This window comes from Myotis myotis, unplaced genomic scaffold, assembly GCF_014108235.1.
Source record: "Myotis myotis isolate mMyoMyo1 unplaced genomic scaffold, mMyoMyo1.p scaffold_m19_p_8, whole genome shotgun sequence".
NCBI lineage: Eukaryota > Metazoa > Chordata > Mammalia > Chiroptera > Vespertilionidae > Myotis > Myotis myotis.
In genome coordinates, this window is record NW_023416390.1 from 3,119,851 (window position 1) to 3,133,179 (window position 13,329).

Genomic DNA, 13,329 nt, shown 5'->3' on the forward strand with positions numbered 1-13,329 from the left:
GGTACCATATTCTTGTCCTGGAGGCCCTCTGGATCTCCTCCTCATTTAGTTGTTTCCAAAAAATACAACTGACCCTGAACAACACTAGTTTGAACTATGTGGGTCCACTTATACACTGATTTTTTTTTCAATAAACACTAAATGTATTATGATTTTCTTAACATTTTCTTCTCCCTGCCTTTATTGTAAGAATTCAGTATGTAATGCATGCAACACAAAATATGTTGATAGACTATGTTATCAATAAGATTTCCAGTTAACAGTAGGCTATTATTAGTTAAGTTTCTGAGGAGTCAAAAGTTCTATGTGGGTTTCTGATTATGGGGGTCAGCAGCCCTAACCCCCATTTTGTTCAAGGGCCAACTGTACACACTTTCTACCCTGAGGTCCCTGACAACATAATGGAGGGATGTTTTCCATCAACAGTTAAATTGGATTGGATATCCTTTTCCTTTCTGAATTCAGCCGTTTTCCTATCAGAAAGAACATGCCCATATAGTGATGGTGTGACTTTCTCTTGCATGCAATGGCTAACTCTCAAATTAGACCACATCTTTCTGACTTGTACTGATGAGAAGATAAGACAGCTCACATAATGGATAGACAGATAGCACTTAACTCGGGTACTTAAAAAGCAAGTTTTTTTTAAATTAGCATTTCAAAGTGAAATAATTTTGTGGTTACCTAATTTATTCAAAGATAAGAAAAAACATATTTAAAAGTGAGAAGAAATAAGGATCTCACTTCCCAAGATTTTAAGAATGATAGTTTGTAGGAGAAATAAGTCCCTTTCTTCTATGCTCCCTTGTTAAAAAGGTGAGAACTAGTTCTTTGTAAAGCAAATGACCTCAAATGGAGGCTTATCCTCTTACTCTGGGAATGAATGTAGTGGGGCTAACCATCCACCCTCTCCTTCCTTGCCTGACCCAACTGCTGACACTTCCTCCTCTGCAACTCCAGGGGGTAATTCTCCCCCCTCCAGAGGGTAATTCTCCCCCCTCCAGGGAGTAATCCTCCCCCCCTCCAGAGGGTAATTCTCCCCCTCCAGGGGGTAATCCTCCCCTCTCCAGGGGGTAATCCTCCCCCCTCCAGGGGGTAATTCTCCCCCTCCAGGGGGTAATTCTCCCCCCTCCAGAGGGTAATCCTCCCCCCCTCCAGAGGGTAATTCTCCCCCTCCTCCAGGGGGTAATTCTCCCCCGTTTTGCAGAGGAGAAGACAGGTCTCCGGCTGGGCAGTGAGTCATCACACCGCTAATAGGTAGTGATGGGCCAGTCCACTTGTTTGATGCCAAGGCCCATGTGCACCCCATCCTATAAAAGTTCCTTTGAACGAGTGGCCTGCGCTGTGTGAACATTTTCCACTCGAACACAGTGGACACGTTAACAGCAGACAAAGCCTAACTAGATTCCCACAGACACCAGAGGCTCTCTGTGAGCCTTGACCAGCCGGTTAGTTGTTAGTGTGTCTAGATTCCAGCCCACGCTCCCTCAAGGAAGTGAGTGCCACGCCACTGTCAGGCAGGTCTGTACGCAGGGCAGTGCAAGGATCAGCGCTGCTTGGGGATGAGCGTGTGGGAAAGGCCCCGGCAAGAGAACAGCAAGGTCACATGTAGGTACCACTGGGAAGTTTAATGGACTAGAGCAGAGAATTCAGGTCAATGAATTGGAGATGAAACATCCAGAAAAGAGAATGCCCACTAGATGAAATCCTTTGAAATGCAAAGTTCTCATTTAATTTGGGGAGCAATTAGAAGCATTTGAGGAGAGGAGTGAAACAGTCCAAAAATGTTTGGAATGTGAGGACCAAGTAATACAAGTTGGATCCTTAACATAAGGGGTTCTCAGCAGCTCCGGAAGGGCTTGATTCTGGCTCTGAAGGAGGAAGAAGCAACGGGAAGATTTAAAAGTGAGAAGCGACTGTTGCAGTGCCCAGTCTTCAGGTGGTCAACCTGAACTTGAGCTGTGAGAATAAGGACCCGGGGAACAAGAATGAAGGCCATTCATTCATTCATTCATTCATCAAACATTTGCTAAACCACCTGCTTAAAAATATCCAGGCACAACGAACTGGAGATACAAAGATATCGCCCCTGTCCTCAAGGGACACTGTCTAGACAGCGATCGTTGAGGATGAAGCGGCAGGAGTTGGTAACAGGTAAAGTACGTGTCTGGCTCGTGGGAAAGGAACAGACTGACCAATGAGGTAAACATCGCCCGTGCTGTGACCTGTGGGAAAAGGAGGGAATACTAGCACCACTTCCCGAAAGAGAACGTAGGGAGGAGCGAGCTTGGTATTCAACAATGCTGTTCCAGAAAAGTTCGGTTTGGGGGCTGGCTGGTGTGAGCAGAGCTGCCCGGCAAGGAAGACTGAACCAGTGACAGTGTAGGAGGTCTAAGCTGGAATTGGGGTTCTTGCGAATTTGAAATCATCTCCCTAGAGGAGACTCCACCAGCAAAGTTAGTTGTAAATAAATTGATAATCCATGAATAAAGGGCGAGGTGAGTTTTGTGTGTGTTTAGAGGAAGAAGGGATTCAGTGAAGGAAACAAATTAGCTCGATTTCAAACCATGGGTCATTTACCTTCATTTACATCTTCAAATTTTACCCACAAATTATTTATTAATTACAGAGGGAAAAGCCTAATTTTACAATCTAGTCTGTTCTCCTTGCCCGAACTGAGTAGAAAATTTCTAGGAAAAGCACCTGTCCTTAAAGCTCTCAAGGCTATCTTCACTGTTACAGTTGCGACCTAATTAATCCTTTTCACAAACCAGCAAATTTGGCTTTATTTTTCTCATTTTAGGCAAGAGAAAAACAGCACTGATATAGGAACCCAGAGAAGGAATCAGTTTGCAGGTGATAATGGTCTCAGCTTTGGTTTCTGTCCTGACTGTGGAAGGAAAAACCAGACTGTACATTTAAAAATACAGGTTGCTGCCAGCTCCTTTGTGTGGGCCATTGTGAGGGCTGTGTGAGACGATTGTGGAAGGTTGAGGAAGAAGCAGCAGCAGCACTGATCGCTGCAGATACATTCAAAAACAAATGTAATTAGTGTACTTTATCTGGTTCTTAAATTGCGGGCCTTTTTTAAGATAGAGAAATCATGTGTTGTTTCGTTAAAACATGTTTTTAATCAAGGGTTTTCTGATACAACAAAAATGATCATCACTAACATGTTTAGGCTCACCTAAAAACTAGGTGATCATAAGGACAAATTAAGGGCTGATTCCTGCCCTTGGGGCATTTGTGATATAAAACAGCATGATTTTCCGAACAAATGCCAACAGCCAGAGAAGGAGCTACCACCTGTGCCGCCCCCAGACCCCGCCTCTGCTCTCTCACGGGCGTGCATGCGGGACATGGTACCTTAGCAGCCATCCTGGAGGCTGTGCTCCACGCGGAGTGGGGACCACGCGCTCTGCTGGCTTGTTGAGGTTATCTCAGGGGGGCTGGGCAGGATTTACTTGAAACAAAAGTCTGGAGCTTAGGAAAGCCGGGAGCTCAGGTCAAGCGGGGTCACAGATTTTCGAATTATGGGTGCCTCATAACTTGTAGTTGAAGCCATGGGAGTGAATGAGAAGGGTAAAAAATAGAAGACAGTTAAAGACGACCTCCTGGGAAATATTAACTCATGGACCAGGCACAATGACAAGTGCTGCCAAAGATACCGAGAAAGGAAAATTAGAGGGGGGGGAGAGAGAGAGAGATCCTGAAAGCACTGAGTAGAGGTCGTCAGAATGTCAGTAAGAGTCCAGTAGGATGGGAGCTGGCTGTTGGGCTGTGACACTAAGGAGGTCATTGTTAACCTTTAAGAGAGTGCTACCAAACACATTAATTGGGAAGAATAGTTCATGCGCTTTTTAAATGCAATTTGCTGATAAAAGTAAACAGAAAGAGTATGAAATTAGTAATGGATCTGCATCTCATATTCAGATCATAGGAGTGCCTGTTCCTTGCTAAATACCACATCCCTGTTCATCACAGAAGGTTAGTCAGATTTGCTGAGAGCTGGTTGGCACACCCACACTCACTAGGAAAGCAGAATTCAATGCCCCTAGAAACCTTCAGTGCCTCCTCCCATCCCTCTCACATCTGTGTCTCCAAAGGCTGGAGTAGAATCCATAACGGACCACAGCAGAGCAGATCTGTGTAAAACAAAACATTTGTGGGGTTTTTCTTTTCTTTTCTTTGTTTCTCTACACATTTCAGTTAGAAAATACTGATGATTCTTAACCCATGCCGCCGACCACCATGATAAACATCTGGCTGTTTATAACTTTGTTTTCAAACACTACATTTACTTGATCATTGCTAATTTACAGTTTTTATGGCTTCAAAAATAGGTAGCAAAAATCAAGAATGAAAAGAGTGTTTAAAAGAAAACAATAAGAATTTACCAATGAATATATTTTTAAAAGATTTGAAGTATGTTTTAACCTCTAAAATGTATCTGTTTCCTTCGTGCTGTGTTAAGGGTGCCTTTGAGGTATGATTAGAACACCCTACCTAGCAGCTGTAGTTCAGCCTAAACATATTCTCCCTCATCTCACAGAAATGATGAACTTTGATGACTTTAATTCCATGAAAGTAAACTTGATACATCTATTCTTTGCTTCTGCCCCCAAAAGAGTGTCTAAAAGGAATATGTACAGTTTGGGAGGATAGGATCTGCCCAAACTCAAAGAACATAGGAATCAGAAGTAAAGAGGTACAAAAATTAAAATTCTAGTAGCCGATAATTCCTGAGCTAAATAAAGTACAAGGTAATTAACTTATTTTTAAAAACTTCAGTAAAAGAAATTAGGCTAATTAGCCTTATTCTTTGTAATGTGCTGTTTTTAACTTAGTAAAAGTAGCTTTCAAAATTAACTTCATTCTCTCCAAGGCTCGCACAAGATGCCCATTTCATGCCTGTCTGTCTGCAGACGGGGTACCAGAATCCCATGAGGGAATGTCACCACCTGGGCTGTGGTACACATACTGATGGAAGAATCGGAAGAACCTTTTCTACTGACAGAGTGTAGGATGTTGAGATCACCTGCTCAAATCTCAAAAGGAACCCCGGCCCCAGTTTTAGAGAAAATGACATCATGGGGGGAATATTGTGGGTAAGGAATGCAGCTAGTAATTTCTAACTGTATTCTATAAGCAACAGAAATGGTTTCCCGACCTAGCTGGTTTGGCTCAGTGGATAGAGCATCGGTCTGCAGACTCAAGGGTCCCGGGTTCGATTCCCGGTCAGGGCACATGCCCAGGTTGCAAGCTCGATCCCCAGTAGGGGGCGTGCAGAAGGCAGCCAATCAATGATTCCCTCTCATCACTGATGTTTCTCTCTCTTCCTCTCCCTTCCTCTCTGAAATCAATAAAAATATATTTTAAAAAAGAAAAAAAATGCTTTACCGTTTTGAGAAGAGTACCCTCATCTAACTTTTGATAAAGAAATAGAACTCTATTCCAACGAGAGGCTGGATTAGACAGATACAGATCAAGCCCCTGAGAGGAGGGTGAGCTGTGCGTGGACAGACCATGCTTTTTCATTCCATCTGCGTCCCAGTGAACCCAGTCCTATCATTCCTCACGCCTCACAAGGTCTTCCTGTGGCCAAGGCCTGCGTCTCCCAGCTGTGCCACTGGCCACTCTTGATTACTCCCAGTAACCTATGCAGAGGGTCGAAGCCCCGCTTGGCATTGTGTAACACTAGAAATACCCTTGGAGCCGAAACCGGTGTGGCTCAGTGGATAGAGCGTCGGCCTGCGGACTCAAGGGTCCTGGGTTCGATTCCGGTCAAGGGCATGTACCTGGGTTGCAGGCACATCCCCAATGGGAGGTGTGCAGGAGGCACCTGATCGATGTTTCTCTCCCATCGATGTTTCTAACTCTCTATCTCTCTCCCTTCCTCTCTGTAAAAAATCAATAAAATATATTTAAAAAAAAAAAAAAAAGAAATACCCTTGGGAATATACAGTAGAAACACAGGTAACTGTGTTTAGCTAGAAAAATGTAAAATGTGCTACTACCACTTTAATATTTAACTGTATTATTCATGATGGTTACTATGCATGTTTGAAGATCCATAAAATTGATTTTCTACCCACTGGGTAAAAAGTGGGCTTTTTAGAACCATCGGCCCACAAACAGATCTCCTGAGGGGCATGAGCGCGCACTTCCCTCCTGATAATCGCCTGCAATTAGTGCAGATCCTTTCAGATACAGAAATTAAGCCAATGAGATTAGATAACTATAAATAGCAGTGCTGGTTCAAACTGAAGGAACTGAGCTGTAAACGACAAACCCTTGCCCCAAATAACTTTGTTCTGTCGTTGCAAAAACTGATAAGAAAAGGTTAGAGAATCACCAGATGGGAATAAATGTTGGTCTAGTGCAAATTTTTTTTTCCAAACTCGATTGGATCCAGCCTTCCAGAGGGACAAGAATCTGTCTTGCGTTCATCAGCCATGTCAAGGGGTCTCGCTGGAATAGACTGAGAAAGAACTGGGAGTGTTTGTGGGTGTCCCTTCCCTACTGGTCACACCTGTGCAGTGTCCCTTCCCTACTGGTCACACCTGTGCAGTGTCCCTTCCCTACTGGTCACACCTGTGCAGTGTCCCTTCCCTACTGATCACACTGTGCAGTGTCCCTTCCCTACTGGTCACACCTGTGCAGTGTCCCTTCCCTACTGGTCACACCTGTGCAGTGTCCCTTCCCTACTGGTCACACCTGTGCAGTGTCCCTTCCCTAGGAGGTGAGAAATGGGCGAAGGCTGGCAGGTCCCACAGGCTGTGGCTGTGCTCAGGGCAAAGTATGTCTTCTTCCCTGTGGCTGGGATAGTGGAGGCCAGATGGCACTACCAGAGAACTTGTTCTGAAGAGGCTTCTGAGATGTTAAACCTGAAACTGGGATGCCAGTCTGTGGGGAGACCAAGGGTGAAGGTATGGAACCAAAATAGAACAGAAACAAAAACCAAGGATCCGGAAGTACCTGGGTGGATGGGTTGGGTCTCTTCAAAAGAATTTTTTTTCTGTGACTATGAGGTGTGTGTTTTTAATTAATCTACCCCTCTACCCTCCTTCCCTCACCAATAAAATATAGGTAATAATATATAGGGCTTTAAGGCTCACATGAGATCATATATATGACGGTGCGAATACAATGTCTGGTATTGGGTAACGACAACACAACGTTCTAGGGAAGTTTTCTGGGAATCCAATGCGGAGGACAAAGTGTCAAGGACCAAACAATAAATGATACATGAGCAGGGATCAGACAACCCTCTCGGGACTTATCAAGAAGTGGCTTGAACTGGCTCTGCCTCCCCAACCTTCATCTCTGTCACCGGCTCCCAGTCCCTAGAAGCAGACAAGAGCCAGGAGGGAAGAATCCCGGGGAGTCGCCTGTCCCCTTGGGGTCCCGCATTGCGAAGGATGCTTTTCCTGCCGCTGCTCTCTCAGGAATTGGGTGTTTCCTGATCCCACAGAGAGGCCGGCTCCCTCTGCCCCATCTGATAGGGGAGGACAAGCAGGAGGAGGAAGCAGAGCAAAGAGAAGTAGGAGAGTGCAGCTTCCATCCCAGCAGTTAGTGTTGGGTCATGGCCACGTGATTTTTCTCCCTGGGATCAGAGGGACATGGTGGAAGGCGGCCAAGCCTCAGGCTCTCACCGGTATCCCACCCAAGAGAACTTGCTGCCAGGAACAGGAATTCTGACGTGAATCATCAAGAGTAGGAGCAGATGGTGGAAGTGGTGATGTGGGAGGCCCCCATGGGGGCTTTGGGAAATTGACCAAATGAGGGAGCCAGACTTGGATGCCTGCCACAAAGAGGGAGCCAACAGCCAGCCAGCACTGGCCACGGGGCCTTTACCACCCCAGGTGCGTAACAGGTCTGTCTCTCCTGTCTGTCGATCCTAGCTCTACACAGAGAGGAAGCTAGCAGGTAGGAAAGGAGGGTGCCCATGGAGCAGGGAAGCCCCGAGGCACCCCAAGCCCCTCCGTGGGGGAACCGGCCAGGCCTCGGATGGGGGACATACTCCGTGTATTACAGTAAGACTGAAGATTGATTATTTATCTATTTTAAAGGAGAGGCAGAGAGAGATTGAAACATCAATGATGAGAGAGAATCATTGACTGGCTGCCTCCTGTACACCCCACATTGGGGATTGAGCCCACAACCCGGGCAAGTGCCCTGACCAGAATCAAACCATGACCTCCTGGTTCACAGGTCGATGCTCAGCCTCTAAGCCACGCTGGCTGGGCACGATTGAAGTTTTAAATTAGACTAGACTGGATTAGGTTTTTTTTACCCCCCAGCGTGACGGTGACTTTAGAGATCTGCCCAAGATGTTGTCAGAGGACACACAGGGAGACTATGCACACTGCAGAGTTGCGGGCAGTGACTGTAGGAAAAGAAAAGCACTCCGTAGTTGACCCTTCTCTGAACTGGGCTTGTTTGATAAACCAGATGCGGTAGCTACTGTTTTCATTAACAACCAAGTAGCAAGAGGCAAGACTGAATGATGGAGCTTTGGGGGAATGCACTGGTCATGAATCACTGTGATTATGCGGGTGGGGTTTCCCCTGAAGAACGGGAAGGCTCCCTGCCTGCTGTCCTCAGCAGAGGTCAGTGCTGGGGCAGGAAATGAGCATTCTGGGACCTGGAGTCCGACTTCATAGATCTCCCAGGAAGGGGGCACCCTTAGGCCCCGAGGTGCCCTGGGGCTGTGAGCTGCCAGGAATAGCAGGCTTCCTGCTGCAGGGGAGGGAGCCTGTCCCAGGCACTGACTCATGCTGTGCTCTTTCCCATTCACTGTCCCTCTGCTTTCACTAAGATTTGATCAACGTCTCACAAATTTTGACTCCTAGTGCCCTGAGGGATTGTGGGAAAAAGTCCTCAACCACAATCCGGCAAAGCAGTACAGAGGGGGGTATGATTCCTGTCCTAAGGCCGCAGTGGTGGGGGCAGCAGCTCTAGTGAAATGAGCTTTGCCCAGGAGTGACCCTCCCACAACAACCGTATACTCGAGGGACTGGCCTCTGATACACATGACAGGGGACCCCGAGAGATCCCCAAGATTCCCCAGCATAGCAGAGGGCATTGAGGGGGGCGGCGTGTAATTTATGTCAATAAAACTAGTGGGAGTCGCACCATATAGTTAGCGTTAAACTATAATTAGAGTTACTCAACAATGGAAGGAGCTCCTTGTCACTACAAGTGCTTAAAGGATAAATATTTTCCATTTAGGAAGTCTTCTAAGGGTGTTCCTGTGACATTTATTTATTCAACATGTATTTATTTTGCATTTACTGCATAGAGAGAATTACGCCAAGTGCTTTACAATCTACATTAATAGCTTAACAGGTACTAAGCAGTAGAGATAGATTGTCTAACTCTAAACACTACCTGTACTCCTCCAAAGGCGAGCAGACTAGGTAGAGCACACTAATCCAGTGGGGAAGGCTGAGAAATTACAGAATAATTCACTGATGCAGATACGCACAGACTGTTATGGGCACATGACTTAGCATAATGGAAGGAGAAGAGTGAAATGGAGGGGACGATCAGGAGACAGGTGGCTGAGAGGAGGCTGACCTTCCAGACAGAGGGGCCAAGAAGCGACGCTCACAGCAGGGCATGTCAATATTTGTTTAGTAGTTGAATGACAGCATGGACGAAGTCCCCAAAGACACACTAGGAGGGAGACTACAGGCACGCCAGCATGGGATGCAAAAGGAAAGGTAAGGTGTGCCAGTGAGGCTGCAGATATCACGGAAGGTTATGAGCCAAATGGTTAAAAAAATACAAATAAAAAGCCGCAGCAGCTGTGGAGAGAGAGGAACTGTTTGGAGGTTGTTTTCCAACAGTAGACTTGGAAGCTGGGAGTTCTGCGGTGAGCACTTCCAGATGATGAGAAAAGGAATGGGGTCACAGAGGAGGTTGGCTGAACGAGCAGGTGGTGAAGATCACTGGAGTTCAAAGAATGTCCCAACACCTGAGGCCAAGCAGATTCCCCACAACCCTAAGCACCTCTAATTCTCGTAATTACTTGGCCTTTCTTGAAATGAATGAGTTTGTGAAATGCTCTAGTATTATTATAGCAAAGCTGGTTGCCTCATTAAAAGTTGCTATTTCACTCAGCTTTCACAAATGCACGGCCAGGGGCTTACCATCAAAGCCTCTATTTTTGCAATTAAGCATTTCGGTTTTGTGCTGTGTGGACAGTGTTTGTTTGTGACCCTAACACCCCAGAAATTGGTGCAATGAAAACATGCAGATCCAGTTCACTGGTCTGCATGCAACTGATCCAGCTCACATATGTGTCACCATAGGAAACGGATGGTCTACTTGGCTTTCAGGATGCTGGCAAGCAGCTTAGCTGGAGGACTCTGAAAGCCCCACCAGCACGAGAGGCATCTTTGGTGTCTGCAGAAACCTTGAGAAGCTTCCCCCCGTTCTATGCATCCTCTCCTAGACACCTTCCTGGTGCATGAGGTCCAGGTAACAACTCCCACCACAAGTCACCTGAATAAGGTTATGCAGACAAAGCACACCAGAGCACTGCAGTTACCTTTTCACCTTTGAACAGCCGGCCTTGTGGAGGCTGTGACTTCTTGCCACATTAACCCCTGTTACAGATTGCTGTTCTGTTAAAAAAAAAACGCCAAGATCCCAACTATGTCTAAGAAACTGTTCAAAAGGGTTCACTGCCACATGTAATCATTATAGCTTGAACTTTTGCCTTCTCCCAAAAAAGAAGATAGTGTAGAAACACAGATAGTAATGAGTCACACTGAGAAAGCCAACGTTGATCATCCGCAAAGGCCGTGTGACAGAAATCGGGGAGTCTCTGACAACTAAAATCCAGGACTGTTGTGCCTGCTACCTGCTTCTACCCCGTTCCAGGCCCTCAGGGGAAAAATGTTCTGGGCTCTACAGAATCCCCATAATTTTCTGTATCTTCTGGGTGAAACTCAAAAAGATGGTGTGTAAGGGACACCATCCCTACCCAATTTCAGTCTTGGAAACAGAACCCTTTATTGTGTCGTGTATCTCAGAGCCACACCCCTTCTCTGCTGCTCACTGGGAAAGGTCACGCTGGTCTGAACTCTATCATTTGAAAAAATACATGTTCTCAGCCTTTAAAGAAATGGCCTCAAATTGCTCCTTGTGGTGAGTGTTCATGGTTGACTTACAAAGGGCTGGAGACCGAGGGGACCTGAGAGGCTGGGAGTGGAAATGCTGACAAGCATCTGCTCACTCACATCTCACAGATGCAAACACGAACCTTGCACTTCTGAGTTTCTGTGGGCTTATCGATGAGGAGACAGCAGATGTGCTGACCTCACTGGAAATTCCCTGGTGAAAGGACACTTCCTAACGTTTTGGGTCTCCGGGCTCTGGTAACTCACCGACCATCAAAGTAGGGCTTTCTGACCGGTGAAGCCCACGAGAGCGAGAGAAACGAGTCTTCTCCCTTAGCCACATGCTTGCCCGGAGGAAGAGGCTGCCGTCAGTGAGCAGGTCTATGCTTGTCGGTGTTCAAGAGGAAGGGTCCAACCCTGACCAGGCACAGCAAAGGCCTCTATGCATGGCTGGGCGTCCTCTAGTCTCTTCTGCCTTCAGACTATACTTTCCAGAAACTTGAGATGAAAAACTCCCACAATTGTGCTTCCTCACGGCATTTCCAAAACCAACAGCATCTCTCTCAATCAGCAGGAAATGTGAATTCCCAAAGCAGGAATGGGTCCTGGCAGACCTTCACCATCTCCTGGCTCATTACGTTTGTGTCTATTTAGTCTCTAATTTGCTAGTGATTCTGGAACTTTGGCCCCAAATAAAACAAAATGGAATGTTTCAATGTTAATTTTTTAAGACTGAAACTTTTCCAATCTCAGGCTTTGGTTCTGTCTTCTAAGAGAGGGATCTGACAGTGATGCAGAGGAGACATGTGGGGAAGTGGAAAGAATCCCGGAAATCAGGCTCATCAGCACTCAGGCCCCCATCTGCTACTTACTGGCAGTAGAACTCTGGCTCATCCCGTAACCCCGAAGCCCCAATTTCCTCAGTTATAAGAACTGTAACTTGGCCTGCCAAAGTTTCCATGAGATCAGAAGACCTAATAATTGTAGAGAGATTTGAAAGACGTCAAGCAAAAGAATGTCTGAAAACCATTGAGTGGACTAATTTGGAAACTGGACACTTGTATTTAATGGACAGGATGCTTTTGTCTGCTACTCGGTCAGATTCCTTGCTCCTGGACAAAGCATTTCAATGCAGAATTTCTCTAAGTGCCTGGTGGGGTTGGTAATAGGGTTTAGTCAGGGTGAGTGGCTGATCAATAAAGTTCGCCATATGGTCTTCTTGAGAAGAGTTAGGGCTGTTCTGAGGGCCTTTAGGTGCCAAGATATTTTAGAAATATCCTGTCCTATATATCCTATATACCCTCATAGCTTGTCTTATATACCTACTAGAGGCCCGGTGCACAAATTCATGCACGGGTGGGGTCGGGCCAGGCTGGTCAAGGGGAGTGGCTGCAGGCATTTGGCCAGCAGCCCTGCCCCTGGTTGGGGTGGGGGGGCACCTATCGGTGGTGGGGCCAGCCGAGGGAGGGGCCGAGGGCAGTTGGCCAGCCAGCCCCGCCCCCTGGTCAAACTCCCCGTTGAATTCCCAGTCGAGGGGACAATTTGCATATTAGCCTTTAATTATATAGGATACACCCTCAATGCTTGAATTTAGGTCCTCTGGAAATCAAATTTCTGCTATCATTCCAACATCTTCAAAGTGGTTGGATCCCAATAGCAAAGAAGCAATGGTGCCTTTTATACAACTAACAGCACTCAGTTCATCATGCCCCTGAGGTGGGTGCTTGGGCATGCCAATCGCAGGACTGAAACACACATTGGCCCGCTTCCTGGGAGGCTGCCTACGCAGGGCTCGATTCCTTCCTTCTCTTAGGATTGCTCCAGCTGGAGGGAGCTCACAATGCCTGGTCTGTGTGGGCAGGAGGGTCTGGCCCCTGGACTTGATGTAGAACATCTGTGAAGAGCATCCATTTCCAGAGCTCGCAAAGGGCCCTTTACCCATCTTCTCTCATCAAAATTCTTTCACCATTTTTCAATGCCAGTCTTCTTTTGAGAAGCCTCTTCCCTAAAACCTTTCCAGTCTGCCTTCTCAAGGTAAAATTCGTCTTGTCCACTGCTCGTCTACAGCAAAAACAGATTACTATGTCTCCTACCCCCTGTGATGTGTGCCTCTGAAAGTAATAACAAAGCTTCCCCTTATTATGATTTGGCTAGACAAGAGCAAGAGGAAATTCTTGAGCAAGAGTTTTTATTCCTG